The sequence below is a fragment of the Garra rufa genome, chromosome 1, assembly GCF_049309525.1.
Source record: "Garra rufa chromosome 1, GarRuf1.0, whole genome shotgun sequence".
Lineage (NCBI taxonomy): Eukaryota > Metazoa > Chordata > Actinopteri > Cypriniformes > Cyprinidae > Garra > Garra rufa.
Window position 1 is genome coordinate 103,791,720 of NC_133361.1, and position 19,111 is coordinate 103,810,830.

Below are 19,111 nucleotides of genomic sequence, written 5' to 3' on the forward strand. Positions count from 1 at the left end.
AGTTAATTGGGAAAAGGTTATTAAAGAGTCAGACTTAAATTAAAGTGCAGGCAATTTTGCCTCTATTTTAAGTGAATTAATAGGTAAATATACGTAAACCTGGAAGAGTAGGCCTAAGAAATTCTCTCTTCCATGGTTTAACAGTGATATTCTTCAGATTATTAAAAGGCGAGATCTTGCTCTTAAAAAGTCATTATTAACAAAATCTTATACTGACCATCTTATTTACACTGGCTTGAGGAATAAAGTAGTATCAGTGTTGCTAAAGGCTAAGACTAATTATTTTTTCAAATTAATTGAGGAGGCCAGTGGCAATAGTTCTAAATTGTGGTCACATATAATTAGACTGTCAAATTCAAATAGGCAAAAACATTCTACTATAAATTTTCTTCAAGTTAGTAGTAATATGATTCATAGTAATGAGGCATTTCGTGAAAGAGGTATTTCGTGATAAGGTTCAGAAAGTGATTGCAAATGTGCGTAATTCTATGTCTAAGGACATCTATGACATTCACGCTGAATTAATCAAGAGATACCAAAGTTGTCTGTTGGAGCCAATTACTTATTTAGTAAATTTGTCAATACAAGCAAAAACATTCCCAGAGAGTTGGAAAACAGCAATAATTACACCGGTCTATAAATCGGGAGATAAGGAGGTAGTTAGTAATTATAGGCCTATTGCTATTCTACCTGTAGTTTCCAAAGTTCTCGAAAAGATTGTTGCCAAACAACTAGTGGAACATTTAGAGTCTAACCAGTTGCTTCATCCACAGCAGGTCGGATTAAGAAATAAATATTCCACTGAAATAGCTAACTGTTATTTGCTTGACAAAATAAAAGTCTCATTGGATAAAGGAAATGTAGTGGTGGCAGTGTTCCTGGACCTAAAGAAGGCCTTTGACACTATTAATCATAGCATTGTATTAAATAAATTAAATCAGTTTACAATGTCATCAGAAGCTTTACAGTGGTTTGGGTCCTATTTGGGGGGAGACAGCAATGTGTTAGGGTTAATGGGTTGAGGTCACCTGTGTGTGCAAACAACTTGGGAGTAGCGCAAGGGTCAGTACTTGGCCCATTGTTGTTTACAGTGTATATAAATGACCTACCTAACTGCTGTCCGGGTGTCAACTGTCAGTTGTATGCGGATGACTCTGTCATCCATGTGTCTGCTAAAACACCTAGCTAGGCAGGTGAGCATCTGACTCAGGCATTGCAGAAAATTTCTAGATGGCTTGAGATGTCACATTTAACTCTTAATGTTAAGAAAACAGCTTCTGTATGCTTCTCCATACGAAATAAGCCTGCAAGGGATGTATTTAAGGTGCATATTAAGAAGTAGTGAATGAAGTCAAGTATCTTGGCATAATATTGGATAAGAATTTAAAATTTGCTAGTTAAGTTAAGAATATTTGAAGGAAGGTCAAACCAAATCTAAATTGTTTCCTTATTATTAGAAAGGATTTGTCTTGTCAAACTGCAAAATTATACATGCATGCAATGATTTTGTCACATTTATCATATTGCATTATATCATGGTCGCAAGCCTCTCCAACTTTACTGAAGCCTATTGTCTCAATATACAAACGTGCAATAAAAGTTATGGACCAGAAACCTATGCGATGGCATTATTGTGATGTTTTAAGAAAGCATAACCTTATTAGTTTTGATAGCTTCATTGATTTTAATTACCTTAAACTGGTTTTTAAATGTCTGAAGATCATGCATCACTGCTGTTTTCTGAATTAATCTGTAGGCGTCAAAGCTCTAGTAGGGCAGACACACGAGCCACTACTAGTGCTGACTGTCTTGTTCCAAATTATAAGTCCTCTTTTGGTCAGTCTGTTTTCTCTCTGAAGGGGCCAACACTGTGGAATGCCTTACCTGCTACTTTAAAATTACAAAACAATGGGAATACTTTTAATATAGGACTCAAACGATGGTTAAAAACAAAACAGCTGTGCTTACATAAATAGTCTATTATTGGGTTATTGGTTGATCCTGTTGCTTTTGCTTTATGGCTTGTGTATGTAAATATAATTTTTTGTATCTTATTTTATTGTTTGTATTGTTACTAATATTTTTATTGTTACTATTTCTTTTAATGTATTGTAACTTATTATTTTATTTTTTTTTTGGGGGGGGGGGGGGGGGGGGTTGTTTTTTTAACAACTAGCCTCCCTTGGACAGGTGTTGATAATTAGCATGTATGCTAAAACACTTATATTTGTATTTGTACTGTATTTTTATCTGTCATCTGAAGTTTGTACAGCACTCTCAGTGGAAAACAGTTTGAAGAGACTCAAGGGAAAGACAGCAGGATTCATCTGTTGAGCAGGTTTCAGATCACTAAATAACAAAAAGTAATATCTGAGAAACTAATAATTATTGTTTAGCACTATATTACTAATAAACGTGATGTAAACATACATTCAGTGTAAGCACGCATATTACTTTTACACCCTAATGGCATCGTGTGAGATGCAATGCGATCAAGCGTACTTCATAATGTTCCATTTGATATAGTCAGGAATTATAGTTTGGAATAAGTCTAACTAGTAAAATGTGTATACGTTTTGTCAAAGAAAATAACAGCGAAAGGAAGAAGGCAAATAAAAGACTTACTCATGCAAATGTGTCCTCCTGCTGGGTTTGCGTCACATGGCATCCTTCTGATCGAGGTAAATATAAGTCTTATTCATCGCTGCACGTATTCTTTCAGAAACGAACAGTAACCAAGATGAACTTGAAAAGTCGTATTGCTTTCTTTGCAGTGACGTGGTAGTTTCCTCGCATACAGATACTCCGGTCCTTGCCGCGCTTGTAGCACATGGCTAATTTGAATTTCAATGGGACGTAGCTCGTGGGTGGGATCACATTAAATATAATTATTTGCAACTGGATAGACTAGACATCTCCTTGGTGTCATGTAGATTACTTTATCAAAGAATATTTGTTTTCGATAAAACTTACTTCGTTTAAAAGCATAAAACCACTTTTCTGTTTGTGTGCCGAGTATTCACTGAGTTTGAATTATTTAGGTGGTGCAACTTAAAAGCAGTTCGTGGAGACAGAAAAAAAACTGAGAAATTATCCTGTTTGTTTTCTTTATTCTAAAAAAAGCACAGCGTTCTGTTTCTCTTGTGAGTGTGGACAAATAAAAGTACACACTTAACAGCAGTGATGGGCAAGCTACTTGGAAAATGTAGTGAGCTACGCTAAGTTACTCTTCATTAAATGAAGCTTAACTACGCTAAAGCTACAGCCTTGGGTAATGTAGCAAGCTAAGCTACAGCATCATGGCAAAAGTAGTTCACTACATCTAAGCTATTTTTAAAAATTTCATTTTTCTATTGAACCAACATCATACCAAGTCAGTGCTCTCTCAGTGATCAATTAAATTGTCAGTCATACAGCCATACAAGTTCAGTTTAATTGTTTATTCAACCACTCTTCCAAACCAATTTGGGAACAAAAAATCTGTATCATGTACAGGCCTGGATTTATTTCATATTTTGGGGGGTTGAATTCTTTCTTGAAAAAAATTAAAACAAAAAAAGCAATGGCACCAGTTTCACAATATTAAATGAATAAAACAGGGAAAACACAAAATTTGTAAATAAAATAATTGTATACATATTATTGAATAACAGTCTATATATGAATGGGTGTTCATCAACTGATTGCATGTCGTCAGAGTTTACAGTGTTGACAGCTTCGTAAAAAATAGCCTAATGGAAGCGCTGTAGATTTGTTGTATATAGCTACTAAAATATGAAAGACCGCACAAAAACAGCACTTTAATATACTGCCGTGTTTGAACAAAGATAGTGATTGATTTCATGAATACAGGAGCCTGTTTTTTTAATTGTCAGAATCTATAATATATAACAAATACAAAAATAAAAACAAATCACAAACTTTTGCAGTCAAGACTGTGAATAAAAGACAAGTGTGGAATGTAAGCCAGATTTGGCCCAGTCTCTGTTACTATATGGGAAGCAAAGCTAAATTCTTTTGTAAATTTGTTAACTGACAGTAAGAATATATAACCGAGTCAAGCGGCTATTTTTCTGATCAGTCCCGTGATCCCAACTTTCCCGCTCTTGGCAAAGTTAAATTTGGACATGATTTCGATAACAAGACTAAAATACATTTTACAAAGAATTGAATTACAGAAACATTTCGAGAATGCCATTTCAAGACCGTGCATATCAAACACCAATATAAACCATTAAACTACTTAATAGTTATCAAAAGGGACATACACAATAAGTGATTAAAACATAATAGGCAAATGTATGGGTTACATATATGAATAGGAAGTTATACATAGAAATGATGAGTTGCTCATAAGTTCTTTTAGCATAATTTTAGGTGCATATATATATATTTATATATATATCAATGGCAGTTTCTTTTGCCATACTGTGATACGTAAGGATGTGTTCTGTGAGGGTCTGTTCTCTGAGCTGGAAGTCAAAAGGTTAGGGAAGGAATTTCAGTCCATGTCCTGCGTGTGGGGGATGGTCCACCAACCAAACTCTAATGATCTTTACTCATGTGATGTTCATGATGTGCATTTCTTTGACCATTAATCTTGGTTATTTGCTCCAACTTTGACAATCTACACGGGTCCTTTTGTTTCATGTTGCAAGTTCTTATTTTTAAGCTTCTAGTTACTTGGTTGCTTCAAGCTGACTGGCGCCAGCTATCAAACGTCAGATTAATGACGGGGCCTCTTGTGTAATTTGAGTCTGTAGAAGTGTTTTAACTTCTAATCGAATCTCCTAAATTGTCTGATTCACGCTGAAATCCTACATAATACACACTATTTAAATTGACTAATGTAACTTCTGGGTGACTGTTTTATTTTCCAAATCATGCCTTTATTACCAGCAGGGTGGACTATTGTAATGGTCTCCTCACTGGCCTTCCCAAGAAGACCATTAGACAGCTGCAGCTCATTCAGAACGCTGCTGCCAGGATTCTGACTAGAACCGAAAAATCTGAGCATATTACACCAGTCCTCAGGTCCTTACACTGGCTACCAGTTATGTTTAGTATAGATTTGAAAGTACTTTTACTTGTTTATAAAGCACTCAATGGCCTAGGACCTACATACATTGCAAATATGCTCACTGTATACAAACTTAACAGACAACTCAGATCACTAGGATCGAGTCAGTTAGTAATATCAAGAGTTCACACAAAACAAGGGGAATCCGCTTTTAGCTATTATGCCGCCCGCAGTTGGATTCAGCTTCCAGAAGAGATCAGATGTGCTAATACATTAGCCACATTTAAATGCAGACTCAAAACTCACCTGTTTAGTTGTGCATTTATTGAATGAGCACTGTGCTACGTCCGAACATACTGCATTATTTTATGTATAATCATTTTACTGTGCAAATTAATTTTAAAATCAAATTTTTAAATCATCTTAAATGTTCTTAAATTCTCTGTTTTTATTGTTTTAATTTATTTTTAAATCAATTTTAAAATCATTTAAAATGTTCTTACAATTTGATGTCCACGGCGTGGATGTCTCTGATCAGGTAAGATGAAGTATAGTTTGTTTATCTGATTACTGTTCGCTGTGAATAGACAAGATGAAGTATAGTTTATCTGTCTAAATATTTGTTGAAGTAGATACGACGAAGTATAGTTTGTCTATCTAGACATTGCGCAGACCAGGTAAGGCGAAGTACAGTTTGCCTATCTGAAGGCTGCCGCAACTTTCTCAGCAAGACTGTGTGAGCACGCTGAAGTAAACTAAAAGTGAAAGTGTGGGTCACGAGTTTCAATATGTTCTTAAATCTGTTTGTGTGATTATTATTTTCAATTTTTATGACTATGATTTTTATGCTATTGTGATTTTTACTCCTCTTATGTACAGCACTTTGAATTACCATTGTGTATGAAATGTGCTATATAAATAAACTTGTCTTGCCTTGCCTTGCCAACTAGCTAATAACACCAGTTTTACGATGCAAAAGAATGCAGATAGACCAACAAAAACGAGAGACATTTGACCTGTTGAAATGGACTCTTCCCTAATTCATAAGAAAACCGTCCTATGAATGAACACACACACAGCCTCAAATCATTGTGTGTATTATTGCGGTTTATGTATCTTGTATTGTGTAATGTTTTTATGCATGTGTTACTATAGATTTAGATAAATTTTATGTAGTATAACCACACGGTCATGTTTGGTATCTCTGAATTCGTATTTTGGTGATCTAAAATGCTATGTTGATACACATGTAACATATTAGAGTTTCATGAATCCCTTGTAGATTTACATGAATTTACCCACATGCAAAATACCTTGCTCTCAAACAAGGGGTCGTAAAAGTCCACATCATTTCAAAACCCCCCGCTTGGAATATCAGCCTCTCTTATTGGTCAAGTCCACTTTGAGAGGTGTGACTATTCCTAGAATATAAAAGGACTCACACACAGTTCCGCCCAGGTTTTTCTGAAAATCTAGATTGCAGCTTGTGTGGAGGGCCTCCACTGAGCCCAGACCCCAGGAGGGGGCCTCAACATATAGAGCTGCGTGGACTCTGCAGAGTTAGACTAACAGCACTGGAGTTCATTTTCACCTAACCATGGAACTTATCATCATGAGAATGACCACGATCAGACATCTCCCTATCTTCACTCCTGGTCGTCTCTGGATCCCCAGCTCTGAAGTGCGGCCTGCAGTTCCTCTGAAATTCTTACACAGGAGAGAGACCTCTCCTAACCTTAACAGAGTCAAGAACAACCTTGGAGTTTCAAGAAATTGCAACTCCGGCCATCAAATGGAACCATACAGGACTTCTCCAGAGGCTCCACGAGACTCTCGGTCGAATGCAAGGATAGTTTCTTCCACTAAACAGAGGTTATGTGTAAGCTATCACATGCCGCGCTTTGCGTTAGAAACTGATAGTTCTTTCAGATGGTCCACTAAGCCTCACCCCCCCTTTTCCTGTACTGTTCTAGCCATCCTCCTAACCTACCCTGTAACAGTGATTGTATGTTTGTTTGTTTAGATTAGTTATATGTTAGTCGTTAGTTAATAAAACTCTTGTGCACAAATGAAATCAGTCTCTGATTCTGCCTTGCAAATTAATGTCCCTTTACGATTTCTGATCAAGCTACAGGCTCTAATGCATTAATACTGTAAGAGTGTTATTTTTCTGTGGCCAAGAAAATATCATTGCTTGGAGTTGATATGAAATTACCCTGAATGTTTGCTAGACGAACAGATTAATTGATGGCGATTTAATTCCGCTACAGTTACCACTGGCGGCTGATATAAATAATTAGTAATAAAGTAATAAGTAATAAAAATTAATTGTAATTATTTATATACATTTCCATTTTTGAGATAAATTCGCTACAGAGAGCACGCGCTCTCTTACCGTTGGACGGCCACAGACCCGGAAGGTCAGCCTTCACTCGGCTCTGCTGGCTGCCGTTTTGGGCTCTGTGGCGCAATGGATACCGCATTGATTTGTGCTTTTTGGCATTTTGTTAAGCCCATACTGCGCAGTGTTGCCCTCGGACAGCAGAAACCATTTTGAGGCCTCCTGTTCTCAGCGTACATTGAATTAAAAAAAAAGGCTTAGTTGGTCAAAGCGCCTGTCTAGTAAACAGGAGTTTATATAGTTCGGTCTGCTGAGAGGATTATTGGTGCTCCCCTGCCCACCCTTCAAGAACTGTACACATACAGAGTGAGGAAAAGAGATCAGAAAATCACTTTGGACCCCTCACATCCAAGTCATCCCCTCTTTGAACTCTTACCATCCGGTTGGCGCTACAGAGCCAGACGCGTGAACAGTTTTTTCCCCCATGCAATCCACCTTTTGAACAGTTAAAATGTGCAAAAATGTGTGGAATAATCTGACTTTATCTACTGCTACCACCTCCAACCTAACACATCCCTGTATTCCATCACCTATAGCACAACTGTACATACATATTTATTGTCAATTTTTTACCAATTATTATTATTATTTACTATTTTTATTTTTGGTCTATTTATGCCAGGGGTATCAAACTCAATTTATCTGGGGGCCGCTGGAGGCAGAGTCTGGGTGAGGCTGGGCCGCATCAGGTCTTCCACAAGAAAAGCTTTGTTAAAAAATTGTCAATCTTCTCAAATTTAATTTTAATTTTTTTAACAAAATAAGATGGAAAATATAAATAAATTAAGAATTAATAAGAAAAATCAATCAATCAGTACTTAATAATAATGAAATTAATAATAACAATAATAATAATAATTAGATTGCGCTAGTCAGCGACTATATGCGGTTTCTTCAATGTTCTATATCTGCTGTATTCAGATTCAAAAGTCTGTATTAACAATTCTTTAACCTTTAACCTTCGGAACATGAAACATTGAAGAACTGTTCAGAAGAAGACTGTTGTTGTTACGGTGCGGTGCTGGATGAGACGAGACGAGACACGATATAACAAATACAAAGTCTTTTAATATAATCCAAGGAACTGACAGATCAGGAATACGCAGAACTTCCACACACCAAACGTAAAACATGAGCAACGACCGACAAAGTGAGGAACTCAAAGACATGCTTATAAGGCTTAACTCATAATGACAGACAGGTGACACAGATAACGGTGATGAGGGCAAAACCAATGCAGACAGATCGATGGGGGAATACAATGGGATAAACCAAGACTACAAACAGACAGAACTATGACATTACGCCCCCCTCCGCATAGGCGCGTCCTCGCGCCGTACAAAACAGAAACAGAAAACAGACTAGAGGGGCAGCAAAACAGAAAAACAGAGTCCATGGAGGAGGCTTAGGTGGAGGACGCAACCCCGGGAGGGGGACCAAAACAAGAATCCAAGGGTTAGACAAGACAGTCCAGGGGGGCGACGACGGTGGGAGGAGCCAGGGAACAGACAGGAGGGACCCGGAGCAGAAGAGACAGACCCAGACCACAGCCATGATGACGGCCCACGGTGGAGCCGACGGAGGGAGGAGCCATGGTGGAGGAAGGACCGCCGACTCCAGGGGGCCGACTGACAGAGGCGGAGCAGCTGGTAGAGGAGCCCGAGGCGGAGATGGAGAGCCGAAGATCCGGGGCGACACCGCGGATCCGGAGGGCCAAGGCGGAACTGAAGGCTCTGACGACCGAGGCGGAGGCGGAGTTCCGGAAGTCCGCGGCGGAGCCGGAGCGACAGAGGATGGAGGCTGTGCCGAAGGGAGGGAGGAGTCCGAAGGAGCCGGTGGGACGGCGCGACAAGGCACAGCCGGAGGAGCAGAGTCCTGAGGTGATGGAGGGACGACGACTGACCAGGGCGGAGCCGGAGAGACGATGGAGCCCGGTGGAGCTGGTGGACTGACGGGCGACGGTGGAGAGGAGGATGTCGAGAGCCGTGGTGGAGCCGCAGGGTCGGAGGGCCGCGGTGGAGATCTGGACTCTGAGGCTGGAGGCGGAGCTGAGGGATCCTCCAGCCATGACACCGATGTTGACTGGCAGCCCTGCGGCGAGCCCACTGCACTGATGATGGGCTGAGGGTGAGCAGAGGGGCTGACAGGGGACAGCGGTGGCCAGACGGACAGAGACATGAACAGAAGAGGGGGGGTGGGTGGGAATTTCTGACAGACAGGTTGGACATGACAGGGAGGTATTTCTGTATTTAAGTCAATTAAATCACCAGAGTTATTGTCCATAATATCCGAAAAAAAATCTATCAAATCCCCAGAGTTGTCTTCCAGCTCACCCCCAGCGGTGTTGCAGTGGGCAGGGCTCTCCATTGCCCTCCCTTGCTCCACGTTGCTATCCACCGTCGCGGATGTAGATGCCGGCTCATGCACCTGAGCCGACGTGCAGGACTCTGACTCTGTCGCTCGCGGCTCAGGTTCCTCCGCGGTGAAATCGGGCTCACACTCCGCATGTCGGGGTGATGTTTGGCTGGGCTCTGGGTCTGAAGTGGGGCTGGTGTCATTCTCCGCGGTCGACGAAGTTCTGCTGGACACCAGCACCCACTTGATGTACTCGGCGATGCTCTCTCGAGGACCCTCCCCGGACAGCCGCGCTTTGGTGGAGTTGTTGAGTCCTTTGCGATAGAATGTGCACAGGCAGCTGTCCGGGTAGTGTGTGTATGGGATGAGTCGCACAAAGTCTCTTGTGTGATCCTCGAGAGAGCGCTCCCCCTGCTCCAGGAGAATGATGAGGACGGCGGGGTTATCCATGATAAACAAAAATAAACACTGAGAAAAACGGGGAAAAAAAGCAGGGGAAAACGTTTTAGGTCGGTCGTTTACTGTTACGGTGCGGTGCTGGATGAGACGAGACGAGACACGATATAACAAATACAAAGTCTTTTAATATAATCCAAGGAACTGACAGATCAGGAATACGCAGAACTTCCACACACCAAACGTAAAACATGAGCAACGACCGACAAAGTGAGGAACTCAAAGACATGCTTATAAGGCTTAACTCATAATGACAGACAGGTGACACAGATAACGGTGATGAGGGCAAAACCAATGCAGACAGATCGATGGGGGAATACAATGGGATAAACCAAGACTACAAACAGACAGAACTATGAAAGTTGTTCTGAACATGGCTTCTCTTGCCTACTCCTTGCTGCTAGAGACCTGGCAGCTCTTCCTCTTCGAATTATTTATTAATAAACTAGTATTTTCTGAGTCAGTGTTGCAAATATGAAGTTGACGATTGTGACTCGGCATCTGCTCACTGGACGCGCTTAAATGTATCTTTATGGATTAGGCCTATAGCTAATGAAAGAGTTTTGTTTTCGATTTGAATGATTTCGTTTTAGTAGTGAAGTAATAATTTAAAATCAATGTATTACTCTTACCTTTATGAACAAAAATTAAAAAAAAAAAGTTTAACATAGCGCTTTTATATTTATGGATTTCTAAATTAACTTTATAAACTAAAGAAACGAAAATAAATGCAATTACTTTGCTATTAAAAACAGCAGCTGTGTGATGGGGAAGAGAAAGAGAACTCGGCCAGTATTCTGATGCGCTGTCGAGGTTGTTAGGAATTTTTGCAACGAATGTTTGTTTAATAGCCTATTTAACACTTAGTCCTATTTTTACACTGATTTATTTTAGCGTTTTGTGCTTGTTCACTGACGGAATTGCTAAAATAAACACGCACGTTCGTTATTACTGTTTGAACCTCATTTATTTGGAGTTTCAATATAAAAACACCGTTTTTACATTGTGCTGAGGCTACTGTCTCCTTGTCTGTGTTCCTGTTTTCTTTGTTATAATGTCCCGCTGGGTAGCATCTTAAAAAACTTTTTAAAGTGTTGTGAATGCAGCGCGCTGGGACAAATATCTGCGTGTGCCCAATAGAAATGAGGCAGCCAGCCAGGCATGAAAGAAAACCCTCCATGGCAACGCTACTGTAAATTTCACTCATTGAGAAATGTTTCTCTGCTTGCTTCAAGCCCTGCCGATGACCACCCCCAAAAGCCATAAACCCCACCGTGATTGGTAGGTTCGCTCAGCCCTGCACACAACACTGTAAAATCCCATACACATCAAACTCGCGGGCCGCAGTAACATTAAACTTTCATATTAAGGCGGAGGCCACAAACTATCTTCCTGCGGGCCGCAATTGGAGTTTGAGACCCCTGATTTATGCTTACATATGTGTATTTTTCTTATTCTCTTATTTTATTGCCTGTGCGTCTCTGTGTACTGGAAGCTAATAACACTGAAACAAATTCCTTGTATGCGCAAGCATACTTGGCAATAAAGCTCATTCTGATTCTGATTCTGAGATCCGTTAACGCGGGCGCGAATTGACGCAGAAGCTCAGGCAGCAGACGCCAATTCGTTTCAAACTCGTGATTCACAAAAAAGCAAAATTCGCGCTTAACGCACCAGACGCTCAATTCGCGCCGAAAGAACTCCACGCGCGTGTAAACACGTCTTACCATTGACTTAACATTGAAATCACTCGGACCAGAAGCATATTCGCATTTGGTGTGAACGTAGCATTAGACCGCTCGGCCATGCTACCTCATCGGGTTGCGCTCCAAGGGTCTCTTCGACAGGTGGAACGGCCTCCGTAATACTGACTATGCAGAACGGCTGCAGTCTAATCCTGTTTGCGTGAAATAATCCCGCTGCCAAGCGGGTTAGAGGGCCTCCCTGCCTTGGTTAAAATGGCTGCTGGCAGCGATGGGATTCGAACCCACGCCCCCGAAGAGACTGGAGCCTAAATCCAGCGCCTTAGACCACTCGGCCACGCTACCTTGGGATTTGCACTTTCGTGGGCCGTTTTCTGCCCTCTTCCCCCGCCCCAAATATAGAGAGAACGTCGGCCGCCAGACCTTCTATGCAAAGCCTCTGGAATGCGGGCAAAGAACCTTTTTTTTTTTGCGTACGCACAATAGCCTTCCAAAACTCTGTCTTGGCAGCAGTGGGATTCAAACCCACACCCCCGAAGAAACTGGAGCCTTAATCCAGCGCCTTATGCTACGTTCACACCAAACGCGAATACGCGTCTAAATTCGCACCTGCCGCTTCTATTTATACGCGTGACCACTTTGTGTTAATTCGCCCGTCAAGAGCGAAATGGACGCGCATAAAAACAAAAGTTTGAAGCGAAAATTACGCGCGTCAGGTGCGTCAGAGGCGAAAGTTTCAAAAAGTTTCGAACCCCGTTGGCAGCCATCTTTTTACAAGATGTCTGTTGTTGATCGGTCATTTATCGAGAGTGTCACCGCTCTGTATTTATTCTGGAGAGCAGAACAGCGGTGTAGGGATCATCGTCGCTGTATTTGGGTTGTGCTTCGCCACAAGCTGATGCCTTGTAATTCGCTGCCGTAAAGGCATCTTTAATACAGGGTATGCAGTCCTACTCCTGGTGGCCCCCTTCCTGTGGAGTGGAGGTCCATCTCTGATCAAGCACACCTGAATCCGCTAATCAAGGCCTTTGGGGCTTATGTGAAAACGATAGCCAGCTGTGTTGCATTTAAAATCAAAATGATCAGGCAGCTGTTATTTCACCCAAAACTTTCCATGAGTTACATTGGCTGTCTCCATTCTTGTAGACTACTCATTGTTTTTCATTAATATAATTTTTAAATTCGTTGAGTTGTTTGTTTGTTTTTTATTGCACCTCTCCTATGATTGTAAATTATTGGTGGGCCTCTGTTGGAATGGAGCAGAGGCTGGGACAAGCTTCCAGCACTGACTTTGCTAAATTGCAAAGAATGCGAAAGCGGCTTAGTTTGGATGAGCATGCAGCGTCACTTCTCCAGTCGCTTAGCAGCCTCAGAAGCTTTCCAAAAGACTTCTCTGGCAGCGGTGGGATTCGAACCCACGCCCCCGAAGAGACTGGAGCCTTAATCCAGCGCCTTAGACCGCTCGGCCACGCTACCTTGTCATGGTGCGTTCCAAGGGTCTTTACGACAGGTCAAACGGCCTCCCTAATACTGACTCTGCAGAACGGCTCCAGTCTAATCCTGTTTGCGTAAAACAAGCCCGCTCCCAAGCGGGTTAGAGGGCCTCCCTGCCTTGGTTAAAATGGCTGCTGGCAGCAATGGGATTTGAACCCACGCCCCCGAGGAGACCGGAGCCTAAATTGAACGCCTTAGACCTCTCGGCCACACTACCCTGGAATGTTCACCTCCGTGGGCCCTTTTCTGCCCTCTTCCCCCACCCCAAAGATAGAGAAAACATCGGCCGACAGACCTTCTTTGCAAAGCCTCTGGAGTGGGGACAAAGAACGTTTTTTTTTTTTTTGTGTAGGTTTCCGAAACTCTGTCTTGGCAGACTCTGTCACAATAGCCTTCCGAAACTCTGTCTTGGCAGTAGTGGGATTCAAACCCACGCCCCCGAAAAGACTGGGGCCTTAATCCAGCGCCTTAGACCAATCAGCCACGCTACCCTGGCACATTCACCTTCGTGGGCCCTTTTTTTTTTCTTGTCGCGCTTCGCCGCAAGCTGATGCCTTGTAATTCGCCGCCGTAAAGGCATCCTTTATACAGGCGTATGCAGTCCTACTCCTGGTGGCCCCCTTCCTGTGGAGTGGGGGTCAGCATCAAGCAGGCTCCTGATTGGTTAACGCGGCGCGAATTGACGCAGAAGTTCAGAATTTTCACCTCGGGCAGCAGACGCGAATTCTTGTCAGACGCGACAAGATTCGCGCTTAACGCGCCAGACGCTCAATTCGCGCCATTCGCGCGAACTAGACATTCGGACCAGACGCATATTCCCGTTTGGTGTGTACGTAGCATTGGACCGCGCGGCCATGCTACCTCGTCGGGTTGCGCTCCAAGGGTCTCTTCGACAGGTGGAACGGCCTCCCTAATACTTACTCTGCAGAACTGCTGCAGTCTGATGCTGTTTGCGTGAAATATTCCCGCTGCCAAGCGGGTTAGAGGGCCTCCCTGCCTTGGTTAAAATGGCTGCTGGCAGCGATGGGATTCGAACCCACGCCCCCGAAGAGACTGGAGCCTAAATCCAGCGCCTTAGACCACTCGGCCACGCTACCCTGGGACTTGCACTTTCGTGGGCAGTTTTCTGCCCTCTTCCCCCGCCCCAAACATAGAGAGAACGTCGGCCGCCAGACCTTCTATGCAAAGCCTCTGGAATGCGGGCAAAGAACCTTTTTTTTTTGCGTACGCACAATAGCCTTCCAAAACTCTGTCTTGGCAGCAGTGGGATTCAAACCCACACCCCCGAAGAAACTGGAGCCTTAATCCAGCGCCTTATGCTACGTTCACACCAAACGCGAATACGCGTCTAAATTCGCACCTGCCGCTTCTATTTATACGCGTGACCACTTTGTGTTAATTCGCCCGTCAAGAGCGAAATGGACGCGCATAAAAACAAAAGTTTGAAGCGAAAATTACGCGCGTCAGGTGCGTCAGAGGCGAAAGTTTCAAAAAGTTTCGAACCCCGTTGGCAGCCATCTTTTTACAAGATGTCTGTTGTTGATCGATCATTTATCGAGAGTGTCACCGCTCTGTATTTGCTCTGGAGAGCAGAACAGCGGTGTAGGGATCATCGTCGCTGTATTTGGGTTGCGCTTCGCCACAAGCTGATGCCTTGTAATTCGCCGCCGTAAAGGCATCCTTAATACAGCGTATGCAGTCCTACTCCTGGTGGCCCCCTTCCTGTGGAGTGGAGGTCCATCTCTGATCAAGCACACCTGAATCCGCTAATCAAGGCCTTTGGGGCTTATGTGAAAACGATAGCACCCAAAACTTTCCATGAGTTACATTGGCTGTCTCCATTCTTGTAGACTACTCATTGTTTTTCATTAATATAATTTTTAAATTCGTTGAGTTGTTTGTTTGTTTTTTATTGCACCTCTCCTATGATTGTAAATTATTGGTGGGCCTCTGTTGGAATGGAGCAGAGGCTGGGACAAGCTTCCAGCACTGACTTTGCTAAATTGCAAAGAATGCGAAAGCGGCTTAGTTTGGATGAGCATGCAGCGTCACTTCTCCAGTCGCTTAGCAGCCTCAGAAGCTTTCCAAAAGACTTCTCTGGCAGCGGTGGGATTCGAACCCACGCCCCCGAAGAGACTGGAGCCTTAATCCAGCGCCTTAGACCGCTCGGCCACGCTACCTTGTCATGGTGCGTTCCAAGGGTCTTTACGACAGGTCAAACGGCCTCCCTAATACTGACTCTGCAGAACGGCTCCAGTCTAATCCTGTTTGCGTAAAACAAGCCCGCTCCCAAGCGGGTTAGAGGGCCTCCCTGCCTTGGTTAAAATGGCTGCTGGCAGCAACGGGATTTGAACCCACACCCCCGAGGAGACCGGAGCCTAAATTGAACGCCTTAGACCTCTCGGCCACACTACCCTGGAATGTTCACCTCCGTGGGCCCTTTTCTGCCCTCTTCCCCCACCCCAAAGATAGAGAACACATCGGCCGACAGACCTTCTTTGCAAAGCCTCTGGAGTGGGGACAAAGAACGTTTTTTTTTTTTTGTGTAGGTTTCCGAAACTCTGTCTTGGCAGACTCTGTCACAATAGCCTTCCGAAACTCTGTCTTGGCAGTAGTGGGATTCAAACCCACGCCCCCGAAAAGACTGGGGCCTTAATCCAACGCCTTAGACCAATCAGCCACGCTACCCTGGCACATTCACCTTCGTGGGCCCTTTTTTTTTTCTTGTCGCGCTTCGCCGCAAGCTGATGCCTTGTAATTCGCCGCCGTAAAGGCATCCTTTATACAGGCGTATGCAGTCCTACTCCTGGTGGCCCCCTTCCTGTGGAGTGGGGGTCAGCATCAAGCAGGCTCCTGATTGGTTAACGCGGCGCGAATTGACGCAGAAGTTCAGAATTTTCACCTCGGGCAGCAGACGCGAATTCTTGTCAGACGCGACAAGATTCGCGCTTAACGCGCCAGACGCTCAATTCGCGCCATTCGCGCGAACTAGACACTCGGACCAGACGCATATTCCCGTTTGGTGTGTACGTAGCATTGGACCGCGCGGCCATGCTACCTCGTCGGGTTGCGCTCCAAGGGTCTCTTCGACAGGTGGAACGGCCTCCCTAATACTTACTCTGCAGAACTGCTGCAGTCTGATGCTGTTTGCGTGAAATATTCCCGCTGCCAAGCGGGTTAGAGGGCCTCCCTGCCTTGGTTAAAATGGCTGCTGGCAGCGATGGGATTCGAACCCACGCCCCCGAAGAGACTGGAGCCTAAATCCAGCGCCTTAGACCACTCGGCCACGCTACCCTGGGACTTGCACTTTCGTGGGCCGTTTTCTGCCCTCTTCCCCCGCCCCAAACATAGAGAGAACGTCGGCCGCCAGACCTTCTATGCAAAGCCTCTGGAATGCGGGCAAAGAACCTTTTTTTTTTGCGTACGCACAATAGCCTTCCAAAACTCTGTCTTGGCAGCAGTGGGATTCAAACCCACACCCCCGAAGAAACTGGAGCCTTAATCCAGCGCCTTATGCTACGTTCACACCAAACGCGAATACGCGTCTAAATTCGCACCTGCCGCTTCTATTTATACGCGTGACCACTTTGTGTTAATTCGCCCGTCAAGAGCAAAATGGACGCGCATAAAAACAAAAGTTTGAAGCGAAAATTACGCGCGTCAGGTGCGTCAGAGGCGAAAGGTTCAAAAAGTTTCGAACCCCGTTGGCAGCCATCTTTTTACAAGATGTCTGTTGTTGATCGATCATTTATCGAGAGTGTCACCGCTCTGTATTTGCTCTGGAGAGCAGAACAGCGGTGTAGGGATCATCGTCGCTGTATTTGGGTTGCGCTTCGCCACAAGCTGATGCCTTGTAATTCGCCGCCGTAAAGGCATCCTTAATACAGCGTATGCAGTCCTACTCCTGGTGGCCCCCTTCCTGTGGAGTGGAGGTCCATCTCTGATCAAGCACACCTGAATCCGCTAATCAAGGCCTTTGGGGCTTATGTGAAAACGATAGCACCCAAAACTTTCCATGAGTTACATTGGCTGTCTCCATTCTTGTAGACTACTCATTGTTTTTCATTAATATAATTTTTAAATTCGTTGAGTTGTTTGTTTGTTTTTTATTGCACCTCTCCTATGATTGTAAATTATTGGTGGGCCTCTGTTGGAATGGAGCAGAGGCTGGGACAAGCTTCCAGCACTGACTTTGCTAAATTGCAAAGAATGCGAAAGCGGCTTAGTTTGGATGAGCATGCAGCGTCACTTCTCCAGTCGCTTAGCAGCCTCAGAAGCTTTCCAAAAGACTTCTCTGGCAGCGGTGGGATTCGAACCCACGCCCCCGAAGAGACTGGAGCCTTAATCCAGCGCCTTAGACCGCTCGGCCACGCTACCTTGTCATGGTGCGTTCCAAGGGTCTTTACGACAGGTCAAACGGCCTCCCTAATACTGACTCTGCAGAACGGCTCCAGTCTAATCCTGTTTGCGTAAAACAAGCCCGCTCCCAAGCGGGTTAGAGGGCCTCCCTGCCTTGGTTAAAATGGCTGCTGGCAGCAACGGGATTTGAACCCACACCCCCGAGGAGACCGGAGCCTAAATTGAACGCCTTAGACCTCTCGGCCACACTACCCTGGAATGTTCACCTCCGTGGGCCCTTTTCTGCCCTCTTCCCCCACCCCAAAGATAGAGAAAACATCGGCCGACAGACCTTCTTTGCAAAGCCTCTGGAGTGGGGACAAAGAACGTTTTTTTTTTGTGTGTAGGTTTCCGAAACTCTGTCTTGGCAGACTCTGTCACAATAGCCTTCCGAAACTCTGTCTTGGCAGTAGTGGGATTCAAACCCACGCCCCCGAAAAGACTGGGGCCTTAATCAAACGCCTTAGACCAATCAGCCACGCTACCCTGGCACATTCACCTTCGTGGGCCCTTTTTTTTTTCTTGTCGCGCTTCGCCGCAAGCTGATGCCTTGTAATTCGCCGCCGTAAAGGCATCCTTTATACAGGCGTATGCAGTCCTACTCCTGGTGGCCCCCTTCCTGTGGAGTGGGGGTCAGCATCAAGCAGGCTCCTGATTGGTTAACGCGGCGCGAATTGACGCAGAAGTTCAGAATTTTCACCTCGGGCAGCAGACGCGAATTCTTGTCAGACGCGACAAGATTCGCGCTTAACGCGCCAGACGCTCAATTCGCGCCATTCGCGCGAACTAGACACTCGGACCAGACGCATATTCCCGTTTGGTGTGTACGTAGCATTGGACCGCGCGGCCATGCTACCTCGTCGGGTTGCGCTCCAAGGGTCTCTTCGACAGGTGGAACGGCCTCCCTAATACTTACTCTGCAGAACTGCTGCAGTCTGATGCTGTTTGCGTGAAATATTCCCGCTGCCAAGCGGGTTAGAGGGCCTCCCTGCCTTGGTTAAAATGGCTGCTGGCAGCGATGGGATTCGAACCCACGCCCCCGAAGAGACTGGAGCCTAAATCCAGCGCCTTAGACCACTCGGCCACGCTACCCTGGGACTTGCACTTTCGTGGGCCGTTTTCTGCCCTCTTCCCCCGCCCCAAACATAGAGAGAACGTCGGCCGCCAGACCTTCTATGCAAAGCCTCTGGAATGCGGGCAAAGAACCTTTTTTTTTTGCGTACGCACAATAGCCTTCCAAAACTCTGTCTTGGCAGCAGTGGGATTCAAACCCACACCCCCGAA

General features: G+C 44.5%; 7 non-coding genes and 1 pseudogene across 7 annotated transcripts; 1 reads left to right on the forward strand and 7 right to left on the reverse strand.

Moving 5' to 3' along the window:
* LOC141341157 (uncharacterized) overlaps positions 1-19,111 on the forward strand; it is a 210,595-nt pseudogene that overhangs the window by 96,190 nt on the left and 95,294 nt on the right.
* Positions 12,199-12,280, reverse strand: trnal-uag (transfer RNA leucine (anticodon UAG)). The gene has a single exon. It is a non-coding gene; the product is annotated as a tRNA-Leu (tRNA).
* On the reverse strand, positions 13,330-13,411 carry trnal-aag (transfer RNA leucine (anticodon AAG)). Its single transcript has one exon. It is a non-coding gene; the product is annotated as a tRNA-Leu (tRNA).
* Positions 14,445-14,526, reverse strand: trnal-uag (transfer RNA leucine (anticodon UAG)). Its single transcript has one exon. It is a non-coding gene; the product is annotated as a tRNA-Leu (tRNA).
* Positions 15,528-15,609, reverse strand: trnal-aag (transfer RNA leucine (anticodon AAG)). The gene has a single exon. It is a non-coding gene; the product is annotated as a tRNA-Leu (tRNA).
* On the reverse strand, positions 16,642-16,723 carry trnal-uag (transfer RNA leucine (anticodon UAG)). The gene has a single exon. It is a non-coding gene; the product is annotated as a tRNA-Leu (tRNA).
* On the reverse strand, positions 17,725-17,806 carry trnal-aag (transfer RNA leucine (anticodon AAG)). The gene has a single exon. It is a non-coding gene; the product is annotated as a tRNA-Leu (tRNA).
* On the reverse strand, positions 18,838-18,919 carry trnal-uag (transfer RNA leucine (anticodon UAG)). Its single transcript has one exon. It is a non-coding gene; the product is annotated as a tRNA-Leu (tRNA).